This window comes from Salvelinus sp. IW2-2015, unplaced genomic scaffold, assembly GCF_002910315.2.
Source record: "Salvelinus sp. IW2-2015 unplaced genomic scaffold, ASM291031v2 Un_scaffold2733, whole genome shotgun sequence".
NCBI lineage: Eukaryota > Metazoa > Chordata > Actinopteri > Salmoniformes > Salmonidae > Salvelinus > Salvelinus sp. IW2-2015.
In genome coordinates this window covers 77,670-97,460 of record NW_019944037.1, presented here as the reverse complement: position 1 = coordinate 97,460, position 19,791 = coordinate 77,670, and the positions used below count along the sequence as shown (strand labels likewise).

The 19,791-nt window shown below is 44.0% G+C and overlaps 1 pseudogene; it reads right to left on the bottom strand.

Moving 5' to 3' along the window:
• Positions 1 to 232: 232 nt before the first annotated feature.
• The window catches only part of LOC112074639 (glutamate receptor 1-like), an 83,722-nt pseudogene continuing 64,163 nt past the window's right edge, over positions 233 to 19,791 (bottom strand).

The following is a 19,791-nucleotide window of genomic DNA, read 5'->3' as shown; positions in this document are numbered from 1 at the left end:
CTAAGTGTGGAGCAGAAACCAGCGGGTGTGTTTTGACCTCCTCCCTCTCCCGCAGAGATTCAGGAGGGAGGAAAGGTGGCCAAAGAGCTTCGCCTAAGGGGTTAGGAGGAACAGATGCTTGGAAATTGATAGAGTGGTAGAAAGTGGCTAGCAGCAGAAGACAGAAGAGGAGAATGTAGAGAGGGAGAGGAAAGGAAGTGCCAGGGTCCGCAGGGAGGCGAGAGTCTTTGCCTCATTTCCGCTCGGGACTGCCGGGAGCCCGTATCTGTTGAGCTCGCAATGAGTCGTCGAAGCCACGGAGCAGGAGGGGAGGACCGAGGACGGACCTGGAAGGATAGGGGACTAGGAGAGGGAGTAAATAAAGGATGACAGAAAGGAGGAGGAGAGGAGGGTTTTGAGGAGGCATGGAAAGAGGACTAAAAAAGAAAAAAGAGAAAATAGATAAAAATAAGTAAAAAAAAAAAAAGAAAAGAAAAATAAAAAAAAAGAAATCAGGGAGATCGGTTGAGAGGTTTAGCAGAGGGAAAGAGATGAATAGGATGGAAAGAAGGAGAGAGTAGCGGGGGGAGAGGAGCGAAGGTTGGAACGAACCGCCGATACCCATCCGAGTGGGGGCAGTGGTGGGAAGTGTTGGAATGAGGAGCGAGAGGGGAAAGGATACAAGGTAGTGGGTCGGAGACTTGGAGGGAGTTGCAATGAGATTAGTGGAAGAACAGCATCTAGTAAAGAATGAGGTCCAAGCGTATTGCCTGCTTGTGAAGTAGGGGGAAGGTTGAAGAGGAGTAGAGGTCAAAAAAGAGGAGAGGAGTGGAAAGAAGGTAGGCAGAGAGGAATGAGTCAAAGGTGACGGATGGGGAGGTTTAAGTCAACCAGAACTGTGAGAGGATCGAGCCATCTCATCAGGAACGGAACTTATCATGGCGTCATATGTTGTCCATAGCCTCCATACAAGCTGCGGTCTTCTGAAGAGCCACAGTCAGCTTTGCTGGGCTGGTTTTTTAGAAATGCTTAAATTTGTTTTGAACCAGTTTTGTCTATTTTTATTGTCACTCAAGAGAACAGAATGTTTGTTTATCCATCTTGAGGAGAGACAGTGAGTCTTTAAAGCGGTGCCTGTACGTTCTTCCGTTTTATGCAGAGACAACGAGTTACGAAGACGTTAACGATGTTCAGCTGGTATTAATGCAGCGCAGTGGGCTGTCATTTCCAACACGTTGCCGTCTGAAGAAAGTACAGGCTGCATCCCCAATGGCACCCTATTACCCTATATGTGCACTACTTTTTGGAACAGGGCTAATAGTAGTGCAACGGTATGATAGGGGGAGGAAGTAGGGTGCTATATGGAAATGCATCCAGAGTACAGTGTTAAATTCCCCTCCCTTTGTCTGGTTCCTTAATGCATTCTGATTGCTGGCTTTCTAAAGGTATGTCTGCGGCTAGAGCTTGTAGAGACAGGGCTGTGGGAGAGTGTGGGTTCGGTGCGTACGTATGTGTAGTGTGTGTGCCTGTGTATGTGGATGTGTGTGCCTGGGGTGTGTGGATCCTGTGTGTGTGTGGGTAGTGCCCTACCTGTGGGTTTGTTTGTGTGCCTACCTGTGCGTGTGTGTGCCTACCTGTTTGTTTGTGTGCTTACCTGTGTGTGTGTGTGTGTGTGGGTGTGTGTGTGTGTGTGTGTGTGTGTGTGTGTGTGTGGTGTGTGGTGTGTTGTGTGTGTGTGTTTGTGTGTGGTGGTTTGTGTGTGTGTGTGTGTTGGTGCACTACCTGTTTGTTTGTGCGCCTACCTGTTTTGTTTGGGTCTACCTGTGTTTTGTGTGCTACCTGTTTGTGTTGTGTGCCTACCTGTTTTGTTTGTTCCGTACCTGTTTGGTTTGTGGTGCCACTAAGCCTTGTGTTTGTGTGCCTAGTGTTTTTGGATGTTTATCCTGTGGGCTTATCCTTGTGTTGGTGTGTGTGTTGTGTGTGGTTTGGGTGGGTGTTGGTGTGTGTGGTGTTGTGTGTGTGTGTGTGTGTGTGTGTGTGTGTGTGTGTGGTGTGTGTGTGTGTGAGTTGGTGTGTGGTGTGTGTGTGGCCTACTGTTTGTTTGTGTGCCTACCTGTTTGTTTGTGTGCCTACCTGTTTGTTTGTGTGCCTACCTGGTTTGTTTGTGTGCCTAACCTGTGTGATTTGTGTGCCTACCATGTTGTTTTGTGTGCCTACCTGTGGTTTGGTTTGTGTGGCAACTACCTGTGTGTTTGTATTGTGTGCCCTACCTTGTGTGTTTGTTTGTGTGTCTACTGTGGGTGTGCCATATCCACCTTAGAAAACAGAAGGGAAAATAGATGAGGTGTGGTAGGGACTAGAAATGACTTAAATGTAAATGTAAATGTAAATAACAGTTGAGTTTGGTGAAGGCAGCCCTCTCTGGAGACAAGTCCAGATGTCCACACATGAAGTAATGGGGCCAGCTCATCTGGGAACGATGAGTATAGTAGATTGTATACTTTCATGTACTGTACCGCTGCTGTAGACCCCAGAGGGGAGGGAGAGGGAGAGAGAGAGAGTATGTTTACACTTGCTTTGGCAATGTAAACATATGTTTCCTATGCCAATAATGCCCCTTAAATTGAAATGTAATTGAGAGAGAGAGAGATGACATTCTCCTTCTTTGGACAGCCTGGCAGATCCATATTTACTGGAGTGGTGTGTTCTGTTATGCTGTGAGAGCACATTCTGCACATCTGTGTGTGTGTTTGCTATGCTAGCTTAGCAGCATGCTGTAAATGCCACCATCTGAAGGGTAATAGCAGAAACAGCAGGGACAGAGGAAGGCCTTTGATTTATCGAATCTAGTCCCCATACTGCAAGGCTCTTACAACCACAATCTCTCTCCATTGGTCCAGTGAGTCAGTCAGTGCCTTGGAAGACACTGGTGATGATGCTATTTCTCTCCCCTCTTCTCCCCTCACTCTCCTCTCCTTTTTCTGTCCTCCTCTCCTTCCCTCCTTCTCTCCTCCTTTTCCTCCACTCCCCTCATATCCTCTCCCCTCCTCCTCTCTCTGGTGTCCCTGAGACAGAGTCAACCTTTCTGTGTCTCTAATTTCAGACACTTTAATGAGATTCTTAATTGGTGACCTTTAGAGAGGGGGACCAACGGWGGCACTGTTGATCAATGCTCTCACTCCGGGGGGAGCCAGACAGAGCTAGTGACACTACTTAATACACACTATCGACCCAGCCACCCTTCAGCGCAGTTCACTTCGGACTGGACAGAGTTTAGTTGGTGAAAGTGTTTTCCTTGTGTTTTCTTTGTGATGGTGCGGTGCGGGTGCTCCTGAGTGGCGCGGTGGTCTAAGACACTGCATCTCAGTGCAAGAGGCGMCACTGCAGTACCTGGTTCGAATCCAGGTTGCATCACATCCGGCTGTGATTGGTCCCATAGGACGGTGCACAGTGTTGTCCGGGTTTGGCCGAGTAGGCCGCCATTGTAAATAAGAATTTGTTCTTAACTGACTTGACTAGTTAATAAAGGTTAAATACAGATCTGGGACCTGGCTATATTAAAAAGAGAGATTTTATTTATTTATTTTTATTTATTTCACCTTTATTTAACCAGGTAGGAAAGTTGAGAACAAGTTCTCATTTACAATTGCGAKCTGGCCAAGATAAAGCAAAGTAGTTCGACACATACAACAACACAGAGTTACACATGGAGTAAAACAAAGATACAGTCAATAATACAGTAGAAAKAATAAGTATATACAATGTGAGCAAATGGGGTGAGATAAGGGAGGTAAAGCCACAAAAAAAGGCTATGCTGGCGAAGTAAATACAATATAGCAAGTAAAACACTGGAATGGTAGATTTGCAGTGGAAGAATGTGCAAAGTAAAGATAGAAATAATGGGGTGCAAAGGAGCAAAATAAATAAATAAATACAGTAGGGGGAGAGGTAGTTATTTGGGCTAAATTAAGGATGGGGCTATACTGTTAAGCAGTTTAATTCTGTTGAGCTTGCTCTGACAGGCTGGTGCTTAAAGCTAGTGAGGGAGATAAGTTGTTTCCAGTTTTTCAGAGATTTTTTGTTAGTTCATTCCAGTCATTGGCAGCAGAGAACTGGAAGGAGAGGCGGCCAAAGGAAGAATTGGTTTTGGGGTGACCAGAGAGATATACCTGCTGGAGCGCGTGCTACAGGTGGGTGCTGCTATGGTGACCAGCGAGCTGAGATAAGGGGGACTTTACCTAGCAGGGTCTTGTAGATGACCTGGAGCCAGTGGGTTTGGCGACGAGTATGAAGCGAGGGCCAGCCAACGAGAGCGTACAGGTCGCAGTGGTGGGTAGTATATGGGGCTTTGGTGACAAAACGGATGGCACTGTGATAGATACTTTAAAATACCTTCACATGTCTTCAATGAGGTCATCATTTTTGCTTCTCTAGTTTTGAGGCATTTTAAAATCCCACTTCTCGTCCCACTGTAGGTTTGTGACACACAACTAGTGTTACTGAAAGAGTAGGACTACAGAAGCGTCTGTCTGGGACTGTGTGTTAACTATTCAATGACAAGCTGACATCGTGTAAAGTGTTCTGTGATGACAATGATCATGAAAGTAGAGAACTTCTTTAGTCCTGTTTTATCTAACTGACAGACAGAACGACAGACAGACAGAGGGACAGACAGACACACGGACAGACAGACAGTGGACAGACTGATAGACAGACAGAGGACTGACAGACAGACAGACAGACAGACAGACAGACAGACAGACAGACAGACAGACCAGACAGACAGACAGACAGACAGACAGACAGACAGACAGACAGACAGACAGACAGACAGACAGACAGACTGTTATACAGAGAGACAGAGGGACAGGCAGACTGAAGACAGACAGGCAGAGCCACAGACTGATAAACAGACAAAGGGACAGACTGACAGGCAGAGGGACTGACAGACAGAGGGACAGACAGACTGATAGACAGAGAAACATACATACAGAGGGGCAAAGAGGACAGACAGACAGACAGACAGACAGACAGACAGACAGACAGACAGACAGACAGACAGACAGACAGACAGACAGACAGACAGACAGACAGACAGACAGACAGACAGAGGGACAGGCAGACAGACACAGACAGATGGACGGACAGACAGAAATGGGGAGTATATTGGGACAGACACATAGACACACACACAACAACAATAACAAGCCCTATAAGTTGATGTCCAAGTCCAAACAATCAAAGGGAAGAGTGTTTATTACAACACATACACAGTCTGACCTTTTCAACCATGAACAGTAACACTACTTGTAACCTAAAAGCTCTCTAAGACAACAGTCTTTTACACAGCACAAAGTGGTACTAAGAAAACCCTACTGAATTGAGGAGAACCAAAAAAGAACAATAATGGACTGGAGCCTGCAGGACCGGATTGGGACAAGAATTTAGCCCTGGCATCTTGGTAGGGGGGCGGGCTGTTGCCCACTGATCAGCCAAAGGCTCATTATAGATTAGTATAACAGAAAATTTAACAGGCCCATGGATCACCGACCATGTCAACTTTTTCATGTTTTATTCTGAAATGAAATATAACATTTTGTGGGTGTCATTTTCTACCAGCCACTCAACAACAAAAAATTTATCCAGCCCATCTGGCATTTGCCAGAATTACCAGATAGCCAATCTGTGCCTGGGAGTCTGGTTACATCATGTGTAACTGCCACTAAGTCACAGCCTGGCCTGGCATGAACTAATTACCTTTTGTGTGGGTGGGGAGGGGGGCTGAATCATGGGGTGTTGTGTCAATTGAGTCTCTGTATTTATGTGGAAGCAGCAGCACTCTGTCCAAGTCAAATTTCCCTTCGGGGACAATAAAGTATATCATACCATCATATAATATATACAATCTACATCAGATTTAGCTCACTTCATTTGGATAGTCCATCTGTAGATGCTCTACAGCAGGGGTACTCAACTCCTACCCTACGAGGTCTGGAACCGGCAGGTTTTTTGTTCTACCTGATAGTTAATTGCACACACCTGGTGTCCCAGGTCTAAATCAGTCCCCGATTAGAGTGGAACATGAAAACATGCAGTGGAACTGGCTTCCAGGTCCAGAGTTGAGTTTGAGGGATCTACAGACTATCAGGGACATTTCAACTAACTATCTACTTGCCCTAACCCTAACCTTAACCTTTATCCTAACCCTAAACTTAGCCCTTACCCTTATTCTAAACCAAACCATAACCCTTACCCTTATTCTAAACCTATCCCTAAATGTAACCTTAGCCTTAGCTAAGCCTTAGCAACAGATTGTTTGTTGATAGATTTACCCTCTATAGAGCATCTACAGATGGAAAATCCAGATGATCCAAATAAAGTGATGACCCAGATCTACCCATTGTATTTCTACCCCATTGTATTTCTACATCAGATATTCCCATTGTATTTCTACCCCATTGTATTTCTACATCAGATCTACTCATTGTATTTCTACACATTGTATTTCTACATCAGATATACCCATTGTATTACTACCCCATTGTATTTCTACCCCATTGTATTTCTACATCAGATCTACCCATTGTATTTCTACCCCATTGTATTTCTACATCAGATCTACCCATCATATTTCTAAGTGGGATTCTTACCTGGGTGAGATGTCACATCCCTGCTGCATGAAGGCTCCCAGGGAGAACCAGAGAGAGTTGAAGATGCCAAACTCGTTGGTCTGTTCCTGATTCTGCTGGTTCTGGCCTMGCTGACCAGGGCTCTGCCCCGACTGTAGCCCAGCACCGGGCCCRGTCGGCTGGGTWGGGGTCTGGGGGTCGGCCRCCTCCTCATAGTCCTCTGCGTGCCACTCATAGGGGCTGAAGCGGCTCACCAGGAACAGGACCACGCTCACACCGATGTAGGCGAACACGATACACATCCAGATCTCATAGGCCAGCGGGTCCAGGAAGGAGAAGACACCTGGTTTAGACTTGGTGGGCTTCTTGATCATGATGGAGATGCCCAGAGACATGAAGGGCTTGGAGAAGTCGATCACTTCTTCTCGGACCAGGGTGATGGTCAGCGGGGCTACCGCCACGTCTGCTTTCTGGAGGAGAGAAGGGGAGAAGGGGAGGAACAGAGGTAGAGAGAGAGGAAGGAAGGGGGGAGAGAGGTTGAGAGGGAGGGAGGGAGGTAGAGAGAGAGGAAGGGAAGGAGGGGGAGAGAGGTTGAGAGGGAGGGAGGGAGGTAGAGAGAGAGTAGGAGGAGGAGGGTAGAGAGGGAGAGAGAGAGAAAGAGAGAACATGTTAGCAAGAAAATATAGAGTTGTGCTGTCACATTGACCATGAAATACACTCAAGCACAAAAAATGAAAGCATGAAAAGATTGATCAAATTAAGATCCTACATCTATAAAATAAGAACCTGTTTTCTACATTCTGTAAATAAATCCGTAGAGCTAGATATTGTCCAGTACAGTAGGTGTGCTGGAGGAGGACAAAGAAGGAAAGAAAATACATACAGCATAAGACTGAAACACACACAGAGATTTGTTTAACAGGAAACACTCAAATCCTGACCTTGATTTCCTGTAGACCCCGTTCTCCCACCTCATACACACACCAGTCTCCCCATAGCATCACAAAGACCCTTTCAACAGCAGAGATTGCACCATGGTGTGCAACGGGTCCTCCTTGTTACAAATAATTTCCTATGGTTGTGTGTGTGTGTGTGTGTGTGGATGTGTGTGTGGATGTGTGTGGGCAGATTGCAGGAGATGGGACTGAACAGTTGTTCTTTAGTTACAGTACATACACTTAACCTCCCTGTCACCTTCTCAAGCATTGAGCTGCCCGACTCTGAGTCACAACCAGAGAGAGAGAGCGAGAGGGAGGGAGAGAGAGAGAGAGAGAGAGAGAGAGAGAGAGAGAGAGAGAGGAGAAGAGAGAGAGAAGAGAGAGAGAGAGAGAGAGAGAACCGAGGAGCTGGGAGAGGATAGGGAGAGAAAGAGAGAGAGAGAGGGAGAGTCCACTGTGTATTAAGTTATTTAAAGCTTTATTGTTGAGCATTGAAAACAGATTTTCTGTGAAAAAATATATACTTCTTTGAAAGGACCAACATGTTTGGCAGACGGTATCGATGCAAACATTATAGTGTCAGAAATATTTTTTTTGCAGTGACATCAACATAAAAATACAATGTGACAACTATGAACGTTAACCACCTCCAGAAATGTTATGGACACTTATGACCTCCCATTATGAGCACTTACAAACACTCATTATAAGCTCTAATGACCATCTTATGAGCACTCACCCCGTACACCAGCTCTCCGACCATGCCGTTCCACATCTTGGTCTCGGGGTCTCTGGCTCCATACTTCCCATCTGTGACCACCTTCAGTTTGTAGTGGTATCCAACGTGCTTGGCGATCTCAGCCGCTAGCTCCACGATGTAACCCTCGTACTTATCGTTCCCTGACAGCTGATCATGGTTCTTCTTCAGCATCACGTATGGGGATTCCTGTAGGAGAGGGAGGGTGTATACATTCAGGGTTGGGCTCAATTCCATTTCAATTCCAATTCAGGAAGTACACTGAAATTCCAATTCCTATTCTCTTCAATGCTTTTCAATAAGGAACATGTATTTTCTGAATTGACTTGAAGTGAACCCAATCCTGGATACAGTTCCAATATGATCACATTAAAGATCATTATTGGATGGATTGATAAAGGTTAGTATCAGGGAGTGTAATGACATGACACATTAGTATGACTGGTGGATGAACTGTGATGACAGAGAGTAGGGTCCTTGTAGCAGCCGTAAGGGAAGACATGTTGCAGGAGGCAGCAGGATCAGGAGCACAAGTTGGGCTATTATTAAGGTCCACAGTTGACAATGGTGGTCCAGACATTAAATGGACAATACAAAATTATAAAAAGTGGATATTTACAAAATAACTCCTTCATGAAAAGAAAATGCCTTGTAGCAGGCAAATCTGTCTATTCCATTCAGACTAAGGTTGGGGTATCAGGCTACCGTCAGCCTCCCCTCACAATTACCAAGATGGATCGGCAAAATTGCACCAAAAAAGTAATTTGTATTCTCTTAGCCCTGGGACATACAGTGCTTTCAAAAAGTATTCAGACCCATTGACTTTTTTCACATTGTTAAGTTACAGCCTTATTCTAAAATMTATTAAATAAAAATGTTCCTCATCAAGCGACACACAATACCCAGTGACAATGCGAAAACAGGTCTTTAGAGATTGTTTACACATTTCTTAAAAATAAAAACAGAAATACCTTATTTACATAAGTATTCAGACCCTTTGCTATGAGACTCGAYATTGAGCTCAGGTGCATCCGGTTTCCATTGATCATCCTTGAGATGTTTCTACAACTTGGAGTCCACCTGTTTTAAATTCAATTGATTGGACATGATTTGGAAAGGCACACACCTGTCTTTATAAGGTCCCAAGGTTGACAGTGCATGTCAGAGCAAAAACCAAGCCATGAGTTCAAAGGAATTGTCCGTAGAGCTCCGAGACAGGATTGTGTCGAGGCACACATCTTGGGAAGGGTACCAACCAATTTCTGCAGCATTGAAGGTCCCCAAGAACACAGTGGCCTCCATGATTATTAAATGGAAGAAGTTTGGAACCACTAAGACTCTTCCTAGAGCTGGCCGCCCGGCCAAACTGACCAATCGGGGGAGGCCTTGGTCAGGGAGGTGACTAAGAACCCAATCGTCACCCGATGGAGATCCAGAGGTCCTCTGTGGAGATGGGAGAAACTTCCAGAAGGACAACCTTCTCTGCAACACTCCACCTATCAGGCCTTTATGGTAGAGTGGCCAGACGGAAGCCACTCCTCAGTAAAAGGCACATTACAGCCCGTTTGGAGTTTGCCAAAAGGCACCTAAAGGACTCTCAGACCATGAGTAACAAGATTCTCTGGTCTGATGAAACCAAGATTGAACTATTTGGCCTCAATGCCAAGCATCACGTCTGGAAGAAACCTGGCACCATCCCTACGGTGAAGCATGGTGGCAGCATCATACTGTGGGGATGCTTTTCAGTGGCAGGGACTGGGAGACTAGACAGGATCTGGGGAAAGATGAACGGAGCAAAGTACAGAGAGATCCTTGATGAAAACCTGCTCCAGAGCGATGAGGACCTCAGACTGGGGTGAAGGTTGTGGTGGTTCATTTCTTTACTATCAAATGAGGAGAGACAAACTTATCACACAAGTCAGAGTTATACTTAAACTAAATCTTTAATCACTTATTAATAAGGAAGCAGGCCAATACAACACACACATATAAAGTTAATCGATTGAGTGCTCTAAGATAATGATGGCTGGTCATGGCTGGTCGACGATTCACGCTCAGATGATTCTTTGAGAGCCCCGAGACAAAATTACAAAGGTCTTTTATAGCCAAGATACACCGCTTTCAACCTACATGACAAACAATAGATATATAGAATGGCTCACAAGGTTAAGATCTGTATGAAATATATAATACATAGCAGACAGTATCTGCTGTGTCGACAGTTTTCATTGTGTAGAGACCAGTGTCAGTCCCTCTGACTCCAAACTGGAACCATCTCTCCCTGGTACGGTATAGAACAGAAACATTAACTCATGCTCTGGGAATGCTCTTTAGGTTTCATCACCCAAAAGACATCGTGAATCTCCTGTCAGTGTTTTCTCCCAGGGGCCCATCCTCAGTAGAACACCCACACAATAGTTAACAATACTCTATTCTGTTGCATAAAACAACCCGTTGATGCAATAAAAGTATTATAACATAGTCTTGCAATTTTCCACCATAAGGTTCACCTTCCAACAGGACAACGACACTAAGCACACAGTCAAGAGCCTGAATGTCCTTGATTGGCTCAGACAGAGCCCAGACTTGAACCCGATCGAACATCTCTGGAGAGACCTGAAAATTGCTGTGCAGATCCAGCCTGACAGAYCTTGAGAAGATCTGCAGAGAAGAATGGGGGAAACACTAGAAATACAGGTATGCCAAGAWTCGAGGCTGTAATCGCTGCCAAGGGTGCATCAACAAAGTACTTAGGTTAAGGGTCTGAATACTTATGTAAATGTGATATTTCCGTTTTTTTACATTTGCAAACATTTCTAAAAACCTGTTTTTGCTTTGTCATCATGGGGTATTGATGAGGGACATTTTTCTTTTTTAAATAAATTTTATAATAACGCTGTAACCTAACAAAATGTGGAAAACGTCAAGGGGTCTGAATACTTTCACTGTATCACTGTCAAAATTACATAACTGGTATTCAATGTAAAATGAATACCAAAATCATTCATTACATTGTATATTAGTCATTCTATAGAATGATCTTCTACCTCATGGGTCATGCAAATGTGTATGTGGACTTAAACCTTTTATTGCAGTGGGCTAAATCAAGGTCACAGTGTTTCTGGGTAGTCTTAAACAAATCTACTGTGAAACAAAAGTATACACCTCACACACATGGTTATGGGCTTAAAAAAAGAAGACACCTGTACCATGTCAGATATAGAGTTGAAATGTATTACATTTTGAGTTTGCATCCCAATATTACACATCACAGAAGACTGAACTATAACAAGAACATTTTACATAAAAACACAGGGTTTTCTGCGTTAAAAAAAAAATGATGTTGATAAATTATGAAATTATGAGAAATATGAATAACATTCCACCCATGAGGTCACTAGGTCATTTCAATGCAGGAAAGGACTCAACGCTGCGCCCACTCACAGGATTGGAAATGGTAAGTGAAATGCAACAATATTGTGCCAAAATGAAACAACATTTCTACAAGGTTGCYGTAAACGTTAAGGAAATAAATGTAACGCTAGTTATTATTGTAAGCTAATGTGGAATATAGATTTAACAGAAATGTAGGCTAGTTTAACTTGGGGACACATTAACAAACATTTAGAACGCGGAAACAAAAGCACTCTGAAATGGCGAGAGTTTGTAGAGCGCACTAGTTGCCTGACAGATCTTTTGAGTCCTATTCTGAGAAGATCTGTTCTGTTCATAGTTCATTTGATAGGGAAGTACAGATAGTGGTTTTTATAATCAGAAATATGTACTGTATATCTGAGATTTTCTTTGGTATCGCCACTGAGATTTTATGTTGGGGATTTTCTATTCAGAAAATACCCTTCATGTCACGTGAAAGATGTGTGAAGTGAACTGACTTGAGGTGTGACCTGTTGTGCCACAAAGGTTTATGCTGCTGCTACTTGGACGGATTAAACTATAGAAAATAACTCCTTGTAACCAGATTCTTTATCATCGAACCCACAGGCCCTTCAGAAGAGGTCATTTATTAATTTAGATTTACAACATCGTTAAAATATTGACACACTAAAGATCGATATTGGATGGATTTAATATCTCTTCATTCAAAGACTCAATCATGGACACTCTTACTGACAGTTGTGGCTGCTTAGTGTGATGTATTGTTGTCTCTACCTTCTTGCCCTTTGTGCTGTTGTCTGTGCCCAATAATGTTTGTGCTATGTTTTGTACTGCTACCATGTTGTGCTGCTGCCATGTTGTGTTGCTACCATATTGTTGTCATGTTGTTGTCTTAGGTCTCTCTGTATGTAGTGTTGTGGTGTCTCTCTTGTCACGATGTGTGTTTTGTCCTATATGTTTATGTAAAAAATGTAATCCCATCCTCCGTCCCKGCAGGAGGCCTTTTGGTAGGCCGTCATTGTAAATAAGAAAGACTTGACTAGTAACAAAAAGGTAAAAAAAAAWTTTGGGGGAAAAATGATAATAGGAGCTCGCACCAGACCAAATTTAAGTAGCTGACATAATATATGCAAAGAGGGACATTGGAATGAGGTAATCTCCATACACAGCCCTGGGGAAGTGAGACATAAAATGTTACCAGCTCATAAAGTTTATCACCACTTTTCTCAAGTTGAGACCATAGATGTGATGCTTCATATTCAGGAGAAAATACAGAGTAGCAACTAAACACAGCAATGGGATAGAATGGAGCTACTGAAGACTTGTTCTGTTGAGGAACTCTCCTGGAGAGGTATTCTCAAGTAGGACTGGTTTCCTGTTTTGCTATTAAGCATAAACGTGGTTGGATTATCATCATATTCGTTATAAGCCTACCAATTAAACAGAAGATAATTCAGACACCCTGACTTTTAGGAATCATAACATATTTCTGTCCACACCACGATGGAGTCACGCTAAAAGTTATGTCACTTATACACAATTAGCTATTCTCCACAGATTACATATGCATAGCTAGACTGTATGGCCTTATTCACAACCATAGCGTAATACTCTCCAATCCCAGAAAGATCATTATACTTACTGGAAGTATGCGCGGTTGCTTGCGTGGCTTAGTAGCTCTGAGAGGCTTCAATTTGGGACCATCAAAGACAGCCATGTGGCAACCCTGACACAGACAGGCTTTTATTAGTGGCTACGCTCCACACAGCTGTGTGTGTGTTCGTGTGCTACGTGCTGCAGGAGAGTACGCAGCCAATCACTGCCAGACCACCTCTGTTCTGAGAGGTTATCCTATTCCTGCTCTTATACCAGCTAGGCAACCCAATTGGACCTGTCTTTGAGAGATATCTTCCGGATCATCCTCAAACTGAAAGATTAAGCTGACATGGCCCTGACGGGACGCTGTACTTCAAATTTTTCTGCTCTCTCTCTCTCTCGCTCACTGCTCATTGCTCTCAGCCACACTACTCACCTGTCTCTTTTATCTCTGCTCTCTCTCTGTCCTCTTCTGTCATACTCTCATGGCTCTCCTCGTCTTTCTCTCTCTCTCTTGGTCTCACACGCCACTATGCTCCTCTCTTTCTGTCTCGCCTCTCTCTCTGCTCGGCCTCTCTTCTGTCTCTCTCTGTCTCTCTCCTTGTTCTCTATCTTGCCTCCTCTCTCCTCTTCTTTTCTCTTCTCTTCTCCCCTCGTCCTCTTCACTCCTCTCTGTCTCCTCTGTTCTCCTCCTCTCTCTCTCCTCTCTCCCCCTCCCTCCTCTCTACTCCTCCCCCCCCCTCCCGTCTCTCTACTCCCTCTCTCTACCTCCCCTTGCTCCCATCTCTCTCTCTTCTCTTTCTTCCGGTCTCTGTCGCCTCTCTCTCTCTCGTCTCATCCTCTCTCTCCTCTCCTCTCAGTCCGCTCTCCTCCCCTCCCCACACCCTCCCCCTCTCCGTCCCTCCCTCCCCTCCTTCCCCCCTCCTCCCCGCTCCCCGCCCTTCTCTCTTCTCTCTTCTCTATCCTCTGTCTCTCTTCATCGCTTCTCTCCTCGTTCTCTCCTCTCTCTTCTCTTCTCTACCACACCCTATGTCTCTTTTTCTTTCTTTCTCTCTTCGCTCCATAACAAAGGACATTTCCTAGCAAACCCTGTATTGACAAACCCAGATAGCGCATGACGTTCTAAAGAACCAATGTGTTCTTTAGACATTGGTAGAGAGTGTGGTTGTCCTAATGGTTATTTTGCATTACAACTTTCCTCAACATTCTGGGAACGGTGCAGGATAGTTGGCTTGGCTTTGGAACCATTCTCAAGCACTTTTAAGGAACTTTGAAAAAATAACATTATTTGGTTCAAGGTTTATTTAAAGTATGTTCTCAATTTGTTCCAAGAAACAAGTTCTTCTGTGCACGTGCCACAATCTCACTGGCACCGTTCCACAATGAAAATACATGCGTTGCATGATTAATAACTATGCAAATTAATTTCCAAGTGTCCTATCTGTGCTTGGATTCAGAACAGGTAACCACAACATAAGCAGCAGCGTTTATAAAAAGTCTTATTGAAACATGTAGTAACGTTTTTATTCAAAACCTCTAAATACGTATAATTACTGTTCTCAGAATGTTAATAAACCACCAGGAAACGTTCAGAGAATCATAGTAAAAGTTCTCAGAACCTCCTGCAACTAAATGAAACATTCCCAGAGGTCGTTTCCCACAAGTCGTATCAAGCAAGTAGCAATTTAAGCTCAGACTGCGCCCAGCGCACAATTCTTTACATTTGATATTGTATCAGCTGCTGTAGAGGCAGTTTTCTCTGTGTGTTATGGTAATAACTGTCCCCCTGCTGGTTACAGATGAGTGGAATGTATTATCACTACACACACGAGCCTCTAGGTCTGGCAGAGAGACAGGACCCAGGGAGGGAGTGGAGACAAGGTCAGTTTCAGAGCAGTTTGACAGGCGCAAAAGGACACACACACACACACACACCAGCACAACACACACACACAACACACACACACACACACCAACACACACAACACACACACACCACACACACACACACCACTACCACACTACCACATACACCACACACAAACACAGCACGCACGGCACACACACAGATAGCATGTCACTAGCACTCCTCTCTCTGACCTATAATAGGTCAACAGAGACCGGCTGCACTCAGGCGGGGAACAAAACAAATACAGAACACATGGCTTTGGACAGATCTTCTAGAAATGCACCTGTTCTTCTTCCTTATGACCCTGTCTTTCTTCATTCCTTCCCTAATGTAACGGATTGTGAAATGGCTAGCTAGTTAGCGGTGGTGCGCGCTAATAGCCTTTTCAATCGTGACGTCACTTGCTCTGAGACTTGAAGTAGTGGTTCCCGTCTTGCTGCGCAAGGAGCGATTTTCGTGGAGCGATGGGTAATGATGCTTCGTGGGTGATGTTGTTGGATGTGTGCAGAGGGTCCTGGTTCGCGGCCCGGGTCGGGGCGAGGGGACGGAGCGTAAGTTAAACTGTTACATTGATGCTGGTTGACACGCGACGGATCACTGGTTGCTGCGGAAAAGGAGGAGGTCGAAAGGGGGTGGTGTAACGATGTGAAATGTCTAGCTAGTTAGCGGTGGTGGCGCTAATAGCCTTTCAATCGGTGACGTCACTTGCTCTGAGACCTTGAAGTAGTGGTTCCCTTGCTCTGCAAGGGCCGGGCTTTTGTGGGAGCGATGGGTAACGATGCTTCGTGGGTGACTGTTGTTGATGTGTGCAGCAGGGTCCGGCTGGTGCGCCCGGGTCGGGGCGAGGGGACGTACTAAAGTTAAACTGTTACACTAACATCCTAAAAGCAGAGATAATCAAAGTCTTCTCATGCCTAACAGTTATACAGTATCTCACAGTATCTCATGCCTGACAGTTATACAGTATCTCATGCCTAACAGTTGATGAGGGATCTTGAACAGTGTAATAATTCCTCTTGGAAAGACAATTTAGTTGTATTCTATAGTTGCGCCCAAAGTAAACATATATATACAGTTTAAGTCGGAAGTTTACATACACTTAGGTTGGAGTCATTAAAACTCGTATTTCAACCACTCCACAAGTTTCTTGTTAACAAACTATATTTTTGGCAAGTCGGTTAGGACATCTACTTTGTGCATGACACACGTAATTTTTCCAACAATTGTTTACAGACAGATTATTTCACTTATAATTATAAAACTGTATCACAATTCCAGTGGGTCAGAAGTTTACATACACGAAGTTCATTGTGCCTTCAAACAGCTTGGAAAATTCCAGAAAATGATGTCATGGCTTTAAAAGCTTCTGATAGGCTAATTGACATAATTTGAGTCAATTGGAGGTGTACCTGTGGACGTATTTCAAGGCCATAATGACCATTGTTATGTTTGGAGGAAAAAGGGGGAGGCTTGCAAGCCGAAGAGCACCATTCCAACCATGAAGCACGGGGGTGGCAGCATCATGTTGTGGGGGTGTTTTGCTGAAGGAGGGACTGGTGCACTTCACAAAATAGATGGCACCATGTGAAGGAAAATTATGTGGATATATTGAAGCAACATCTCAAGACATCAGTCAGGAAGTTAAAGCTTGGTCACAAATGGGTCTTCCAAATGGACAATGAACCCAAGCATACTTCCAAAGTTGTGCTTCACCTGAAATGCTTTTCCAATGGTCTTGAAGGAGTCCCCACATATGCTGAGCACTTGTTGGCTGCTTTTTCTTCACTCTGCGGTATGACTCATCCCAAACCATCTCGATTTGGTTGAGGTCGGGGGATTGTGGAGGCCAGGTCATCTGATGCAGCACTCCATCACTCTCCTTCTTGGTCAAATAGGCCTTACACAGCCTGGAGGTGTGTTGGGTCATTGTCCTGTTGAAAAACAAATGATAGTCCCACTAAGCCCAAACCAGATGGGATGGCGTATCGCTGCAGAATGCTGTGGTAGCCATGCTGGTTAAGTGTAACTCGAATTCTAAATAAATCACAGACAGTGTCACCAGCAAAGCACCCCCACACCATCACACCTCCTCCTCCATGATTTACGGTGGGAACCACACATGCAGAGATCATCTGTTCCTCCACAACGCGTCTCACAAAAAATCTCAAATTTCCACTCCAGACCAAAGCACAGATTTCAACCGGTCTAATGTCCATTGCTCGTGTTTCTTGACCCAAGCAAGTCTCTTCTTCTTATTGGTGTCCTTTAGTAGTGTTTTCTTTGCAGCGATTCAACATGAAGGCCTGATTCACAGTCTCCTCTGAACAGTTGATGTTGAGATGTGTCTGTTACTTGAACTCTGTGAAGCATTTATTTGGGCTGTAATTTCTGAGGCTGATAACTCTAATGAACTTATCCTCTGCAGCAGAGGTAACTCTGGGTCTTCCTTTCCTGTGGCGGTCCTCATGAAAGACAGTTTCATCATAGCGCCTGATGGTTTTTGCGACTGCACTTGAAGAAACTTTCAAAGTTCTTTATATTTTCCGTATTGACTGACCTTCATGTCTTAAAGCAATGATGGACTGTCGTTTCTCTTTGCTTATTTGAGCTGTTCTTGCCATAATATGGACATGGTCTTTTACCAAATAGCGCTATCTTCTGTACACCACCCTACCATGTCACAACACAACTGATTGGCTCAAATCTTGACGCTAGAGGTCAGATTTTTTCATTTTATTTTTTAAATAACGTTCCCAAGGTAAACAGACTATTTCTCAGGTCCAGATCGTAGAATATGCATATAATTTACATATTAGGATAGAAAACACTCCAAAGTTTCCAAAACTGTCAAAATATTGTCTGTGAGTATAACAAAACTGATTCTGCAGGCAAAAACCTGAGAAAATCCTAAACCGAGTGTGGTAAAAAAATTAAAAAATAATCTCGTGTTTCTGGCCGTCTTTCTTCCATTTAAAGGGGTATCAACCAGATTCATTTTCCAATGGCGTTCAACAGGCTGTGACCAGGCTTTAGACATAGTTTTCAGCTTTATTTTGAAAAATTAGTCATATTTTTCAAAACTAGTCAGGTGTCCTCTGATTAGTTCCTGCGCGGAGAGGGGTAGCTCTCCATTTTCTTTTCTCTCTTATTGAATAGGTTACGGTCCGGTTGAAATATTATCGATTATGTTTGTAAAAACAACTAGATTGATTATAAAAAACATTTTGACATTTTTTGACATTAACGATACTTTTTGGAATTTTCGTCGAAACGGGAACGAAGGCTTTGTTTTGAACATAACGCGCAACCCAAATGGCTTTTTCTTGTTATAAAAGTAATATTTATCGAACAAAAATAACATTTATTGTGTAACTGGGAGTCTCGTGAGTGCAAACATCCGAAGATTATCAAAGGTAAGCGATAAATTTGATTGCTTTTCTGACTTTCGTGACCATGCTAATTTGGGGCTAGCTGTTGTAGCATTGATTGATACACTCACAAAAGCTTGGATTGCTTTCGCTGCAAATGCATATTTTCAAAATCTGACACGATAGGTGGATTAACAACAAGCTAAGCTGTGTTTTGGTATATTTCACTTGTGATTGCATGATTATAAATATGTTTAGTAATATTTTGCGCCCTGCAATTCAGCGGTTGTTTAGGAAAATGATCCCGTAAAAGGGATCCGTAGCGCAGAGAAGTTAAGAAGGAAAGAAATTCCACAAATTAACTTTTAAGAAGGCACACCTGTTAATTGAAATGCATTCCAGGTGACTACCTCATGAAGCTGATGGAGAGAATGCCAAGATTGTGCAAAGCTGTCATCAAGGCAAAGGGTGGCTACTTTTGAAGAATCTCAAATCTCAAATATATTTTGATTTGTTTAACACTTTTTTGGTTAGTACATGATTCCATATGTGTTATTTCATAGTTTTGATGTTCTCACTATTATTCTACAAGAAAAGCCCTTGAATGAGTAAGTGTTCTAAAACTTTGACCAGTGGTGTATATATATATATWTTTTTTTTTTTGGGGGGGGTGGGGGCAATTCCACTAAAAGAAAACCCAACACTTAGATTCAGGTCTATAGCCTGGTCTTAAAACAACACTATGTCTGCCTGTAAAGGCACCAAGCCTTCCTGTTATCCTTTCCCCCTTCCTCCTCACACACACACACACACACAGCTTGCCTCTCCCCCTCTGCAGCGCTCGTCTTAACACGGCTCTGCAGGACAGGCGGGCGGCGAGCTGCTGAAATCCCTCACCCCAATAACCCTCTCCGTGGAGGTCTGCTGTAGGCCTGGGGGTCTGGATGGAACAAACCTTAGCCCAGATCCCTTCTCCCTGGAACAATCCTCAGCCCAGCTCCTTCTCCCTCTCCACCCACCTTTAACAGACCACTAAGACCTTAGCTCACTGAGTCTTCACTACGGTTTACAGCAAAAACCTAATGACTGAATTTTCTAACTGTGTGTGGTGGTATTGGTAGTGTGGTTGTGAGTTACTCTATGCAGACCTGGCAATATCCCCCATACCACCCACCTACCACCTCCCACTACCCCAAGCTAGAGGACCTGGAGCCTGTCC